Source organism: Arachis stenosperma, chromosome 6, assembly GCF_014773155.1.
Source record: "Arachis stenosperma cultivar V10309 chromosome 6, arast.V10309.gnm1.PFL2, whole genome shotgun sequence".
Taxonomy (NCBI): Eukaryota; Viridiplantae; Streptophyta; class Magnoliopsida; order Fabales; family Fabaceae; genus Arachis; species Arachis stenosperma.
In genome coordinates this window covers 116280535-116296846 of record NC_080382.1, presented here as the reverse complement: position 1 = coordinate 116296846, position 16312 = coordinate 116280535, and the positions used below count along the sequence as shown (strand labels likewise).

The 16312-nt window shown below is 40.3% G+C and overlaps 2 non-coding genes across 2 annotated transcripts; one reads left to right on the top strand and one right to left on the bottom strand.

The window, feature by feature from the left end:
- Positions 1 to 283: 283 nt before the first annotated feature.
- LOC130938612 (small nucleolar RNA R71) lies at positions 284 to 391 on the bottom strand. Its single transcript, XR_009069771.1, has one exon. It is a non-coding gene; the product is annotated as a small nucleolar RNA R71 (small nucleolar RNA).
- Positions 392 to 15518: 15127 nt separating this feature from the next.
- Positions 15519 to 15626, top strand: LOC130938646 (small nucleolar RNA R71). Its single transcript, XR_009069805.1, has one exon. It is a non-coding gene; the product is annotated as a small nucleolar RNA R71 (small nucleolar RNA).
- Positions 15627 to 16312: the final 686 nt, after the last annotated feature.

Genomic DNA, 16312 nt, shown 5'->3' with positions numbered 1-16312 from the left:
TGAGCTTAAGCCTCAATTAGTTTCTCTAATGCAACAGAATTGCAAGTTCTATGGACTTCCATTGGAAGATCCTCATCAGTTTTTAGCTGAGCTCTTGCAAATCTGTGACACTGTCAAGACTAATGGGGTTGACCCTGAGGTCTACAGACTTATGCTATTCCCTTTTGCTGTAAGAGACAGAGCTAGGATATGGTTGGACTCACAACCTAAAGAAAGCCTGAACTCTTGGGAAAAGCTAGTCAATGCCTTCTTGGCAAAGTTCTTTCCACCTCAAAAATTGAGTAAGCTTAGAGTGGAAGTCCAAACCTTCAGACAGAAGGAAGGAGAATCCCTCTATGAAGCTTGGGAAAGATACAAACAATTAATCAGAAAGTGTCCTTCTGACATGCTTTCTGAATGGAGCATCATAGGTATTTTCTATGATGGTCTCTCTGAACTATCCAAGATGTCATTGGATAGCTCTGTTGGAGGATCTCTTCATCTGAAGAAGATGCCTATAGAAGCTCAAGAACTAATTGAAATGGTTGCAAATAACCAATTCATGTACACTTCTGAAAGGAATCCTGTGAACAATGGGACAAATTAGAAGAAAGGAGTTCTTGAGATTGATACTCTGAATGCCATACTGGCTCAGAACAAAATATTGACTCAGCAAGTCAATTTGATTTCTCAAAGTCTGTCTGGAATGCAAAATGCACCAGGCAATACTAAGGATGCTTCATCTGAAGAAGAAGCTTATGATCCTGAGAACCCTTCAATGGAAGAGGTGAATTACATGGGAGAACCCTATGGAAACACCTATAATTCTTCATGGAGAAATCATCCAAATTTCTCATGGAAGGATCAACAGAGACCTCAACAAGGTTTCAACAACAATAATGGTGAAAGAAACAAGTTTAGCAATGGCAAGCCTTTTCCATCATCTTCTCAGCAACAGACAGAGAATTCTAAGCAGAATAACTCTGACTTAGCAACCATGGTCTCTGATCTAATTAAAACCACTCAAAGTTTCATGACTGAAACAAGGTCCTCCATTAGGAATTTGGAGGCACAAGTGGGACAGCTGAGCAAGAAAATTACTGAACTCCCTCCTAGTACTCTTCCAAGCAATACAGAAGAGAATCCAAAAAGAGAATGTAAGGCCATCAACATGGCCGAACTTGGAGAGGATGAAGAGGCAGTGAGCGCCACTGAGGAAGACCACAATGGATGTCCACTAGCCTCCAATGAGTTCCCTAATGAGGAACCATGGGAATCTGAGGCTCACACTGAGACCATAGAGATTCCATTGGATTTACTTCTGCCATTCATGAGCTCTGATGAGTATTCTTCCTCTGAAAAGGATGAGTATGTCACTGAAGAGCAAGTTGCCAAGTACCTTGGAGCAATCATGAAGCTAAATGACAAGTTATTTGGTAATGAGACTTGGGAGAATGAACCCTCTTTACTTACCAAAGAACTGGATGACTTGTCTAGGCAGAGATTACCTCAAAAGAGACAAGATCCTGGAAAGTTTTCAATACCTTGTACCATAGGCACCATGACCTTTAAGAAGGCTCTGTGTGACCTAGGATCAAGCATAAACCTCATGCCTCTCTCTGTAATGGAGAAGCTAGGTATCTTTAAGGTACAAGCTGCAAGAATCTCACTAGAGATGGCAAACAATTCAAGAAAACAAGCTTATGGACTTGTAGAGGATGTTCTGGTAAAGATTGAAGACCATTACATCCCTGCTGATTTCATAGTCCTAGAGACTGGGAAGTGCATGGATGAATCCATCATCCTTGGCAGACCCTTCCTAGCCACAGCAAAGGCTGTGATTGATGTGGACAGAGGAGACTTGATCATTCAAGTGAATGAAGAATCCTTTGTGTTTAAGGCTCAAGGATATCCCTCTGTCACCATGGAGAGGAAGCATGAAGAAACTTCTCTCAAAACAGAGTCAAACAGAGCCTCCACAGTCAAACTCTAAGTTTGGTGTTGGGAGGCCACAACCAAATTCTAAGTTTGGTGTTGAACCCCCACATTCAAACTCTAAGTTTGGTGTTGGGAGGTTCCAACATTGCTCTGAGTGTCTGTGAGGCTCCATGAGAGCCCTCTGTCAAGCTACTGACATTAAAGAAGCGCTTGTTGGGAGGCAACCCAATGTTATATTTTATCTATTTTCCTTTGTTATTTTATGTTTTCTGTAGGTTGATGATCATGAGAAGTCACAATATCAGTTGAAAAAGCAAAAACAGAATGAAAAATAGAAAGAAAAATAGCACACCCTGGAGGAAGACCTTGCTGGCGTTTAAACGCCAGTAAGGGCAGCAAATGGGCGTTTAACGCCCAATCTGGCACCATTATGGGCTTTTAACGCCAGAAAGGGACACCAGACTGGCGTTAAACGCCAGAAAAGGGCAAGAAGTTGGCGTTAAACGCCAGAAATGGGCACCAGCCCGGCGTTTAACACCAGAATTGGCACAGAGAGTAATTTTGCTCGCCACTTGGTGCAGGGATGAATTTTCCTTGACACCTCAGGATCTGTGGACCCCACAGGATTCCCACCTACCCCACCACTCTCTCTCTTCTTCACCCATTCACCAATCACCTCAACACCTCTTCTCCAAAAACCCTTCACCTATCAAATCCCATCTTTCTCTTCACCACTCACATCCATCCTTCATAAAACCCCACCTACCTCACCATTCAAATTTAAACCACTTTCCCTCCCAAACCCACCCTCCCATAACCGAACCCTATCCCTCCCTCCACCCCTATATAAGCCCATCTTCACTCTTTCATTTTCACACAACCTAAACACTACTTCTCCACCTTTGGCCGAACCACAAAGCCATCTCCATCTCTTTTATTTCTTCTTCTTCTACTCTCTTCTTTCTTCTTTTGCTCGAGGATGAGCAAACCTTTTAAGTTTGGTGTGGTAAAAGCATTGCTTTTTGTTTTTCCATAACCATTTATGGCATCCAAGGCCGGAGAAACCTCTAGAAAGAGGAAAGGAAGGCAAAAGCTTTCACCTCCGAGTTATGGGAGATGGAGAGATTCATCTCAAGGGTGCATCAAGACCACTTCTATGAAGTTGTGGCCTTGAAGAAGGTGATCCCTGAGGTCCCTTTCAAACTCAAAAAGAGTGAATATCCGGAGATTTGACATGAGATCCGAAGAAGAGGTTGGGAAGTTCTTACCAACCCTATTCAACAAGTCGGAATCTTGATGGTTCAAGAGTTCTATGCCAATGCATGGATCACCAAGAACCCTGATCAAAGTGTGAACCCGGACCCAAAGAAATTGGCTTACAATGGTTCGGGGGAAATGCTTAGATTTTAGTCCGGAAAATGTTAGGTTGGCATTCAACTTGCCCATGATGCAAGAAGATGAACACCCTTACACTAGGAGGGTCAACTTTGATCAAAGGTTGGACCAAGTCCTCATAAACATCTGTGAAGAGGGCGCCCAATGGAAGAGAGATTCAAGAGGGAAGCCGGTTCAATTGAGAAGGCATGACCTCAAGCCCGTGGCTAGGGGATGGTTGGAGTTTATCCAACGCTCAATCATTCCCACTAGCAACCGGTCTGAAGTTACTCTAGATCGGGCCATCATGAACCATAGTATCATGATTGGAGAAGAAGTAGAAGTTCATGAGGTTATAGCCCAAGAACTTTATAAGGTGGTTGACAAGTCCTCTACCTTAGCAAGGTTAGCCTTTCCTCATCTCATTTGTCACCTCTGTTATTCAGTTGGAATTGACATAGAGGGAGACATCCCCATTGATGAGGACAAGCCCATCACTAAGAAAAGGATGGAGCAAACAAGAGATCTCATTCATCATGAAATCCCTGAGATGCCTCAAGGGATGCACTTTCCTCCATAAAACTATTGGGAGCAAATCAACACCTCCCTAGGAGAATTGAGTTCCAACATGGAACAACTAAGGGTGGAGCACCAAGAACATTCCATTCTCCTCCATGAAATTAGAGAAGATCAAAGAATCATGAGAAAGGAGCAACAAAGGCAAGGAAGAGACATTGAGGAGCTCAAGCACTCCATAAGATCTTCAAGAGGAAGAACAAGCCGCCATCACTAAGGTGGACCCGTTCTTTAATTTCCTTGTTCTTTATTTTTCTGTTTTTCGAAAAATCATGCTTATGTTTATCTATGTTTGTGTCTTGTGATCATTAGTGTCTTAGTGTCTATGCCTTAAAGTTATGAATGTCCTATGAATCCATCACCTTTCTTAAATTAAAAATGTTCTTAATTGAAAAAGAGAAGAATTGCATGAATTTTAAATTTTATAACAGATTAATTATTTTGATGTGGTGGCAATACTTTTGTTTTCTGAATGTATGCTTAAAAAGTGCATATGTCTTTTGAATTTGTTGTTCATGAATGGTTGGCTCTTGAAAGAATGATGAAAAAGGAGACATGTTACTGAGGATCTGAAAAATCATAAAAATGATTCTTGAAGCAAGAAAAAGCAGTGAATACAAAAAAAAGAAGAAAAGAAGAGAAAAAAAAACGAAAAAAAGGGAGAAAGAGAAAAAGAAAGAAAAAGAAAGAAATAAAGTTGTGATCCAAGGCAAAAAGAGTGTGCTTAAGAACCCTGGACACCTCTAATTGGGGACTCTAGCAAAGCTGAGTCACAATCTGAAAAGGTTCACCCAATTATGTGTCTGTGGCATGTATGTATCTGGTGGTAATACTGGAAGACAGAGTGCTTTGGGCCACGGCCAAGACTCATAAAGTAGCTGTGTTCAAGAATCATCATACTTAACTAGGAGAATCAATAACACTATCTGGATTCTGAGTTCCTATAGAAGCCAATCATTCTGAATTTCAAAGGATAGAGTGAGATACCAAAACTATTCAGAGGCAAAAAGCTAAAAGCCCCGCTCATCTAATTAATACTGATCTTCATAGATGTTTTTGGAATTCATTGCATATTCTCTTCTTTTTATCTTATTTGATTTTCAGTTGCTTGAGGACAAGCAACAATTTAAGTTTGGTGTTGTGATGAGCGGATAATTTATACGCTTTTTGGCATTGTTTTTAGTATGTTTTTAGTATGTTTTAGTTAGTTTTTATTATATTTTTATTAGTTTTTAGTTAAAATTCACTTTTCTGGACTTTACTATGAGTTTGTGTGTTTTTCTGTGATTTCAGGTATTTTCTGGCTGAAATTGAGGGACCTGAGCAAAAATCTGATTCAGAGGCTAAAAAGGACTGCAGATGCTGTTGGATTCTGACCTCCCTGCACTCGAAGTGGATTTTCTGGAGCTACAAAAGCCCAATTGGCACGCTCTCAACGGCATTGGAAAGTAGACATCCTGAGCTTTCCAGCAATGTTTAATAGTCTATACTTTGCCCGAGATTTGATGGCCCAAACCGGCGTTCCAAATCAGCTCAAAATTGCCCGGCGTTAAACGCCGGAACTGGCACAAGAATGGGAGTTAAACGCCCAAACTGGCACAAAAGCTGGCGTTTAACTCCAAGAGAAGTCTCTACATGAAAATGCTTCAATGCTCAGCCCAAGCACACACCAAGTGGGCCCGGAAGTGGATTTTTATGTCATTTACTCATTTCTGTAAACCCTAGGCTACTAGTTCTCTACATATAGGACCTTTTACTATTGTATTTTCATCTTGGTTTTTCTGGTTCCCTCTCTGGGGCTGAAGCCAATGATCACTTTTTTTCTTATGTATTTTCAACGGTGGAGTTTCTACACACCATAGATTAAGGTGTGGAGCTCTGTTGTACCTCGAGTATTAATGCAATTACTATTGTTCTTCTATTCAATTCTGATTGTTCTTATTCCAAGATATTCATTCGCACTCAAGAACATGATGAATGTGATGATTATGTGACGCTCATCATCATTCTCACTTAATGAACGCGTGCCTGACAACCACTCCCGTTCTACAAGCAAACAAGGCTTGAATGTTTATCTCTTGGATTTCTTAATCGGAATCTTCGTGGTATAAGCTAGAATTGATGGCGGCATTCAAGAGAATCCGGAAGGTCTAAACCTTGTCTGTGGTATTCTGAGTAGGATTCAATGATTGAATGACTGTGACGAGCTTCAAACTCCTAAAGGCTGGGCGTTAGTGACAGACGCAAAAGAATCAATGGATTCTATTCCAACCTGATTGAGAACCGACAGATGATTAGCCGTGCCGTGACAGGGTGCGTTGAACATTTTCACTGAGAGGACAGGATTGTAGCCACTGATAATGGTGATGCCCAACATACAGCTTGCCATGGAAAGGAGTCAGAAGAATTGGATGAAGACAGTAGGAAAGCAGAGAGACGGAAGGGACAAAGCATCTCCATTCGCTTATCTGAAATTCTCACCAATGAAATACATAAGTATCTCTATCTTTATGTTTTATTCATATATCATCTATAACCATTTGAATCTGCCTAACTGAGATTTACAAGATGACCATAGCTTGCTTCATACCAACAATCTCTGTGGGATCGACCCTTACTCGCGTAAGGTTTATTACTTGGACGACCCAGTGCACTTGCTGGTTAGTTGTGCGAAGTTGTGATAAAGAGTTGAGATTGCAATTGAGCGTACCATGTTGATGGCGCTATTGATGATCACAATTTCGTGCACCAACTACGTTGAACATCATGTAAACCGCTTTGTGGTTGTCAGGCACGCGGATCTTGGTTAAGCGAGTAACGAAGATAGTAGGTGATTCTCATGGATCACCCCGTTCATTCTGACTCAACTGAATTAAGTACAAGAGTATATCTTGGAGAAGAAGTAGACAAGAATTGAAGGAAAAACAATAGTACTTGCAACAGCAGAGCTCCTCACCTTAAGCTATGAGGTGTAGAAACTCCACCGTTGGAAAATACATAAGAGAAGAAGGTCTAGGCATGGCCGAATGGTCAGCCTCCCAAATATGATCAAAAGATCAAAAGATGATCCAAAGATGAAAGACAATAGTCAAAAGTGCTATTTATACTAAACTAGTAAACTAGGTTTACAGAAAATGAGTAACTAAGTGCAGATAGCGTAGAAATCCACTTCCGGAGCCCACTTGGTGTGTGCTTGGGCTGAGCATTGAAGCTTTCACGTGCATAGGCCCTCCTTGGAGTTAAACGCCAACTTGGATGCCAGTTTGGGCGTTTAACTCCAGTTCTGGTGCCAGTTCCGGCGTTTTACGCTAAAAAAGGGTCTCTGGTGGGTGTTTGGACGCCAGTTTGGGCCATCAAATCTCGGAAAAAGTATGAACTATTATACATTGCTAGAAATTCCAAGATGTCTACTTTCCAACGCAATTGAGAGTGCGCCAATTGGGCTTTTGTAGCTCCAAAAAATCCACTTCGAGTGCAGGAGGATCAGAATCCAACAGCATCTGCAGTCCTTTCTCAACCTCTGAATCAGACTTTTGCTCAGGTCCCTCAATTTCAGCCAGAAAATACCTGAAATCACAGAAAAATACACAAACCCATAGTAAAATCCAGAAATGTGATTTTTGCATAAAAACTAATAAAAATATACTAAAAAGTAACTAAAACTTACTAAAAATTACCTAAAAAAATGCCAAAAAGCGTACAAATTATCCGCTCATCACAACACCAAACTTAAATTGTTGCTTGTCCCCAAGCAACTAAAAACAAAATAGGATAAAAAGAAGAGAATATACAATAAATCTCAAAATATCAATGAAGCTTAGTTCTAATTAGATGAGCGGGGCTAGTAGCTTTTTGCTTCTGAACTGTTTTGGCATCTCACTTTATCCTTTGAAGTTCAGAATGATTAGCATCTATAGGAACTCAGAATTCAGATAGCGTAATTGATTCTCCTAGTTCAGCATGTTGATTCTTGAACACAGCTACTTTATGAGTCTTGGCCGTGACCCTAAGCATTTTGTTTTCCAATATTACCACCGGATACATAAATGCCACAGACACATAACTGGGTGAACCTTTTCAGATTGTGACTCAGCTTTGCTAGAGTCCCCTGTTAGAGGTGTCCAGAGTTCTTAAGCACACTCTTTTGCTTTGGATCACGACTTTAACCACTCAGTCTGAAGCTTTTCACTTTGACCTTCATGACACAAACACATGGTTAGGGACAGCTTGATTTAGCCGTTTAGGCCAAAATTTTATTCCTTTGGGCCCTTCTATCCATTAATGCTCAAAGCCTTGGATCCTTTTTACCCTTGCCTTTTAGTTTAAAGAGTTACTGGCTTTTTTTGATTGCTTTTTCTTTTTCTTTCTTTTTTCTTTATTTTTCGCCATTTTTTTCTTCTTTTTTTTCCTTTTTTTCCGCAAGCCTTGTGTTTTTCACTGCTTTTTCTTGCTTCAAGAATCAATTTTATGATTTTTCAGATTATCAATAACGTTTCTCTTTTTTCATTATTCTTTCAAGAGCCAACAATTTTAACATTCATAAACTTCACTATAAAAAATATGCACTGTTCAAGCATTCATTCAGAAAACAAAAAGTATTGCCACCACATCAAAATAATTAAACTAATTTCAAGATAAAATTTGAAATCCATGTACTTCTTGTTTTTTTGCAAATAGAAACATTTTTCATTTAAGAAAGGTGAAGAATTCATGGATCATTCATAGCTTTAAGACATAGACTCTAAACACTAATGATCATGTAATAAAGACACAAACATAGACAAAACATAAAGCATAAAAACTAAAAAACAGAAAAATAAGAACAAGAAAATTAAAGAATGGGTCCACCTTAGTGGCGGCGGCTAGTTCTTCCTCTTGAAGATCCTATGGAGTGCTTAAGCTCCTCAATATCTCTTCCTTGCCTTTGTTGTTCCTCCCTCATGGCTCTTTGGTCCTCTCTAATTTCATGGAGGATAACGGAGTGCTCTTGGTGCTCCATCCTTAGTTGCTCCATATTGGAACTCAAATCTCCTAAAAAGAGGTGTTGAGTTACTCCCAATTGTTGTCTGGAGTAAAATGCATCCCTTGAGGTATCTCAGGGATTTCTTGATGAGGGACTTCCTCATGCTCTTGTTGAGGTCCATGAGTGGGTTCTCTTGTTTGCTCCATCTTCTTTTTAGTGATGGGCTTGTCCTCTTCGATGAGGATATCTTCCTCTATGACAATTCCGGCTGAATTGCATAGGTGACAGATGAGATGAGGGAAGGCTAACCTTGCCAAAGTGGAGGGTTTGTCAGCCACCTTGTATAGTTCTAGAGGTATGATCTCATGAACTTTCACTTCCTCTCCAATCATGATACTATGGATCATGATAGCCCAATCCACAGTTACTTCGGACTGGTTGCTAGTGGAAATGATAGAGTGTTGGATGAACTCTAACCATCCTCTAGCCATGGGTTTGAGGTCAAGCCTTCTCAGTTGAACTGACTTGCCTTTGGAGTCTCTCTTCCATTGGGCTCCTTCCACATAGATGTCCATAAGGACTTGGTCCAATCTTTGATCAAAGTTGACCCTTCTTGTGAAAGGATGAAGATCTCCTTGCATCATTGGCAAATTGAATGCCAACCTCACGGTTTTCAAACTGAAATCCAAGTATTTTTCCCAAACCACTGTGAGCCAATTCTTTGGGCTTGAGTTCACACTTTGATCATGGTTCTTAGTGATCCATGCATTAGCATAGAACTCTTGAACTATTAAGATTCTGACTTGTTGGATGGGGTTGGTGAAAACTTTCCAACCTCTTCTTCTAATCTCTCATCGGATCTCCGGATATTCGCTCTTTTTGAACTTGAAGGGGACCTCAGGGATCACCTTTTTCTTGGCCACAACTTCATAGAAGTGGTCTTGATGGACCTTTGAGATGAATCTCTCCATCTCTCATGACTCGGATGTGGAAGCAATTGCCTTCCCTTTCCTCTTTCTAGAGGTTTCTCCGGTCTTAGGTGCCATTAATGGTTATGGAAAAAACAAAAAGCAACGCTTTTTCCACACCAAACTTAAAAGGTTTGCTCGTCCTCGAGCAAAAGAAGAAAGAAAGGAGAAGAAGAAGAAATGGAGGAGATGGAGGTGTAGGAGTGGTTCGGCCAAGGGGAGTTGGGAGTGTTTGTGAAGTGTGAAAATGAAGGAGTAAGGAGGGGTATTTATAGGGTAAGGGGGAGAGGGAATCCGTGTGATAGGGGTTGGTTTTGGGAGGGAAATGGTTTGAATTTTAGTGGGTGGGGGTAGGTGAGTTGTATGATGGGAAATAGTGGATGGATGTGAGTGGTGAAGAGATTATGGGGAAGATGGTAGGATTTGATAGGTGAATGGTGTTTGGAGAAGAGTGTTATGGAAAGGTGTAAAGAGGAATGAGAGTGATTTGGGATAGGTAGGGATTTTGTAGGGTCTACAGATTCTGAGGTGTCAAGGATTTCTCATCCCTGCACCTTTCTGGCGTGTGAACGCCCTCTATATGCCAATTCTGGCATTTAATGCCCAGAATGCTGCCAGACTGGGCGTTAAACGCCCATTCTGCTACCCTTACTGGCGTTTAATGCCAGCCAGACACCAGACACCCTTTTCTGGCGTTAAACGCCAGTCTTGCTGCCATTTCTGACGTTTAACGCCCAAAATGCTGCCAAACTGGGCGTTAAACGCCCATTTTGCTATCCTTACTGGCGTTTAAACGTCAGTAAGCTCGTCCTCTAGGGTGTTCTGTTTTTTTATTCCATTTTAATTCTGCAGCTATTTTTGTGACTCCACATGATCATCAACCTAAAGAAAACATATAATAACAATGGAAAATAAAATAAAAAAGTAATTAAAAAAATTGGGTTGCTTCCCAATAAGTACTTCTTTAATGTCAATAGCTTGACAGTGAGCTCTTACAGAGCTTCATGATAAACCCCATTTGTAGGGTTTATCTTATGCTTCATTTAAGGGATTTTATCACCTTTTGTCCACATTTATTCAATGAAATAGCATGGTTTTGTAACTTCTCCCTTAATTGTGCTCAAGAGTGAAAACATGCTTTTTAGGTCTTAAAATAAATAAATTTAATTCACCTTGATTCCATTAGATGCCTTGATATATTTGTTAAGTGATTTAAGGTTTAGGAGGCAAAGATTGGATCAAGGGAATGAAGAAAGAAAGCATGAAAAGTTGGAGAACTCATGAAGAAATGAAAGAACCGGAAAGCTGTCAAGCCGACCTCTTCGTACTTAAACGACCATAACTTGAGCTACAGAGGTCCAAATGATGCGGTTTTAGTTGGGTTGGAAAGCTAACATCCGGGGCTTCGAAACGATATAAGATTTGTCATAGTTGCATCGCACATAGAGGCGCGCACACGCACAGCACGCGGACGCGCCGATGGTGGCACATGATCCACTTAATGCAACTCGTGGCCAGCGATTTTAGAAGCCTTGTGGGCCCAATCCAACTCATTTCTGATGTTATTTAAGCCAAGGATTGAAGAGGAATCAACATACTTTGAATCATTAGTCATAGTTTAGTAGTTAGAGTTAGTTTCTAGAGAGAGAAGCTCTCACTTCTCTCTAGGATTAGGATTCGGATTAGTTCTTAGATCTAGGTTTTAATCTTTGCTTTCTTCTACTTCTACCTTTCAATTCTTTGTTGTTACATTCATCTTCCTCTATTCTTTTGTTGTAATTTCCTTTATGTTGTTCTTATACTTTGTTGTAGATCTACTTTTGTTCCTCCTATTCTCTTTCAATTCAATTAGAGGTAATTCATAATAATTGTGTTCATTTGATTTGTTGTTGTTTAATTTCTTGCAATTGAGTAGTGTAGATTTATTTTTCTTGCAATTTTACTATGCTTTCCTTTTATGCCTTCCAAGTGTTTGATGAAATGCTTGGTTGGATTTTAGAGTAGAATTTTATACTCTTGGCTTGGAAAGGTAACTTAGGAACTCTTGAGTTACTAATGTCCAAGTAATTGATGATTAGGAGCCATTTACTCTAGTTCTCACTAATTGAATTAGTGGAGAGTTAGGACTTATAGACTAGGATTGATATAGCTCATTTGACTTTCCTTTACTACTAGTTAGAGGATGATTTAATGAGATTAATCCTTGCCAATTCTCATATTGTGGTTAATGATTAGGATAGAGATCCTTGACCACCAACCCTTGCCAAGACCTTTTTTTAGCCATTAGTTTACTTTCTTGCCATTTATCTTTCATGCCTCTTATCAAAACCCCAAAAATAATTCATAACCAATAACAAGACACTTTATTGTAATTCCCATGGAGAACGACCCGAGGTTTCAATACTTCGGTTTATAAATTTAGGGGTTTGTTTTAGTGACAAACAACTTTTTGTATGAAAAGATTATTGTTTGGTTTAGGAACTATACTTGCAACGAGAATTCATTTGTGAATTTCTAAGCCATCAAAAATCCAATCATCACTTCACAGATGCTCAGAGCATGATTGTGGCCTCCCAACACCAAACTTAGAGCTTGAATGTGGGGGCTCTGCTTGACTCTGCATTGAGAAAAGCTTTTCATGCTTCTTTTCCATGTTTACAGAAGAATATCCTTGAGTCTTAAACACAAGGTAGTCCTCATTCAATTGAAGGACTAACTCTCCTCTGTCCACATCAATCACAGCCCTTGTTGTGGCTAGGAAGGGTCTTCCAAGGATGATGGATTCATCCTCATCCTTCACAGTGTCTAGGATTATGAAGTCAGCAGGGACGTAAAGGCCTTCAACCTTCACTAAGACATCCTCTACAAGTCCATAAGCCTGTTTCATTGATTTGTCTGCCATCTCTAGTGAGATTCTTGCAGCTTGTACCTCAAAGATCCCTACTTTCTCCATTACAGAGAGTGGCATAAGGTTGATACCTGACCCCAGGTCACACAGAGCCTTTTCAAAGTTCATGGTGCCTATGGTGCAAGGTATTAAGAACTTTCCAGGATCCGGTTTCTTTTGAGGCAATGTCTGCTGAATCCATGTATTCAGTTCATTGATGAGCAATGGAGGTTCATCCTTCCAAGTATCATTACCAAATAACTTGGCATTCAGCTTCATGATTGCTCCTAGATACTGAGCAACTTGCTCTTCAATAGTATCTTCGTCCTCTTCAGAGGAAGAATATTCATCAGAGCTCATGAATGACAGTAGTAAGTTCAGTGGAATTTTTATGGTCTCTATATGAGCCTCAGATTCCTCTGTTTCCTCAATAGGGAACTTATTATTGGTCAGTGGACGTCCCTTGAGGTCTTCCTGATAAACCCCACTTTTAGGGTTTATCTTGTATCGATTTCAAGGGTTTTATCAATGATTCCACACGCTTTTCATATGAAAATACATGACTTTATGTTCCTCTCCTAATTTTTGCCTCATGGATGAAAACATGCCTATTTTGCACTAAACTAGATACATTTCTAATCTTCTCTTGGTGCCATTCGATGCCGTGACCTGTGTGTTAAGTGGTTTCAGAATATAGGGCAGGGATGAACCGGAAGAGAGAAGGAGAGTGGGTGCAAAGGAAGGGAGCATGAGAAATTGAGCCTTGGGAACTTCAGCAAGGGCGCGTGCGCGTACTTGGCGCGCCCGTGTGGATTGCGCAACCAGAAGCCAAAGTCAGAAGCCAAGCTACGAGCCGGCACGTGTAGCGGCTAAGCCATGATCCCCATGGGCGCGCACGCGTACGTTACGCTTCTGCTCGCATTGCAAGGTGCCCTAGTGGCGCACACGCATGCTTTGCGCGTGCGCGCCGATGCTCGAATATGATTTTTTAAAGAGTCACGTGACCTGGGCGTGGAGATAGTTGGAGATCCCATCTTGGGGAAGTGCCTTGGCGGGAAGAGCTTAAGAAGACCAGGGGTTGAAGGGTTAAGGGGCTTTTGGTTCATTTTTAGATGGTTCTAGATATTTTTGCTAGTGGTAGTTACACTCTTGGGTAGAGAGAGAGATTCCAAGCTCTCATTAGGGTTCATCTTCTTCCATTTCTGAATTCTCAATCACTCTTTGGTGAGATCCATTGCAATTCTCAATTTACTTTGTTCATGTTATAGATCTTCTTCTCTAATCTCAATTAGTGCTTGTAATTGCTCAATTCTCATAGATCTTAGATTCAACTTTGTAGTTTTGGATTCTATCAATTTCTTGAGAAGTTCATTTCTATTGTTGTTCTTTGTTGATTGTTGTTAGTTTCTTGTGTTGAAGCACTTTTAATTCTAATTTCTTCTCATTCTTACTATGCCTTTCATCCTTGCTCATCAATTGTTTGATAAAATGTCAACACCAGTTATGGAGTAAAAGTTTCCTACTTGGCATAGGGTTTGGACCATTAGAAAGAGTTGAATAGTTTATGTCAATTGTTGATTTGGAATTAGAAATTGCTAATTGACTTGGAGTGCACTAAAGCTAGATTTCCCTAGGGTAAAACTAGGACTTGTGACTCAAGTTAGTTACTCTCATTTGACTTTCCTCTATACCTAGGGGTTAACTAAATGAAGTAAGGCCTAATTGTTATCATCATTGAAGAAACTATAATGATAGAATTTCTAATGCCGACCCTAGGCCAAGTCTTCTAAAATTAATTGTTTGTCACCTATTTTGCTAAACCCTCAAAGAATCATAACAAGGCTTCCTAATCAATAAGATGCATTCTCTAGCAATTCCAAGGGAGGACGACTCGGGAGACTAGTACTCTCGGTTATAGATTATAGGATTGTTTGATGCGAAGTTTGAATGTCGATTAGACTATACTCACGATTATATCCATTATTGAATTCTATATCGGCATGATAAATTTCGTTTATCACTTCCTCACGGGGAATCACTACCTTTTCAATCTCTCCAGGTTCGGCCATTTTGGTTATAGTTATGGCCTTGCACTCTCTTTTGGGGTTCTCTTCTGTATTGCTTGGAAGAGTACTAGGAGGAGTTTCAGTAACTCTTTTACTCAGCTGACCCACTTGTGCCTCCAAATTTCTGATGGAGGATCTTGTTTTATTTATGAAACTGAGAGTGGTTTTAGATAGATCAGAGACTATGTTTGCTAAGCCAGAGAAGCTCTGCTCAGAATTCTCTGTCTATTGCTGAGAAGATGATGGAAAAGGTTTGCTATTGCCAAACTTATTTCTCCCGCTATTATTATTGTTGAAGCCTTGTTGAGTCTTCTATTAATCCTTCCATGAGAAATTTGGATGATTTCTCTATGAAGGATTATAGGTGTTTCCATAGGGTTCTCCCATGTAATTCACATCTTCCATTGCAGGATTCTCAGGGTCATAAGCTTCTCCTTCAGAGGAGACTTCTTTAGCACTGCCAGATGCAGCTTGCAATCCAGTCAGATTCTGAGAAATCATATTGACTTGCTGAGTCAATATTTTGTTCTGGGCCAATATGGCATTCAGAGTATCAATCTCAAGAACTCCTTTCTTCTGAGTCATCCCATTATTCACAGGATTTCTTTCAGAAGTGTACATGAACTGGTTATTTGCAACCATCTCAATGAGTTCCTGGCTTTTGCAGGTGTTTTCAGATGAAGAGATCCACCAGCAGAACGGTCCAATGATATCTTGGACAATTCAGACAGACCATCATAGAATATACATATGATGCTCTATTCGAGAAGCATGTCAGAAGGACACCTTTTGGTTAATTGCTTGTATCTTTCCCAAGCTTCATAGAGGGACTCACCTTCCTTTTGTTTGAAGGTTTGGACGTCCACTCTAAGCTTGCTCAGATTTTGAGGTGGAAAGAATTTGGTCAAGAAAGCGTTGACCAACTTGTCCCAAGAGTTCAGGCTTTCTCTAGGTTGTAAGTCCAACCATGTTCTAGCTCTATCTCTCACAGCAAAGGGGAAAAGCATAAGTCTATAGACCTCGGGATCAACCCCATTAGTCTTAACAATATCACAGATTTGCAAGAATTCAGCTAAGAACTGATGAGGATCTTCCGATGGAAGCCCATAAAACTTGAAATTCTGCTGCATTAAAGAAACTAATTGAGGCTTAAGCTCAAAGTTATTTGCTCTCACGGCAGGAATTGAGATGCTTCTTCCATAGAAGTTGGAAGTTGGTGCAGCATAGTCACCAAGCATCTTCCTTGCATCTCTAGCATTGTTGTTGGGTTCGGCTTCCATGTCTGCTTCTTTTTCGAAATTCTCTGTAAGGTCCTCTCCAGAGTATTGTGCTCTAGTTTCTCTTAGCTTCTTCTTCAGAGTCCTTTCAGGTTCAGGATCAACTTCAACAAGAATGTTTTTATCCCTGTTTCTGCTTATATGAAAAAGAAGAGAACAAAGGGAGTAGTGGAATCCTCTATGTCACAGTATAGAGATTCCTTGAGGAGTCAAAAGAAAAGAGGAATAGAGGAATGAGGTAGAGAGAGAGAATAAGAAGAATTCGAACACAGAGGGAGAGAGAG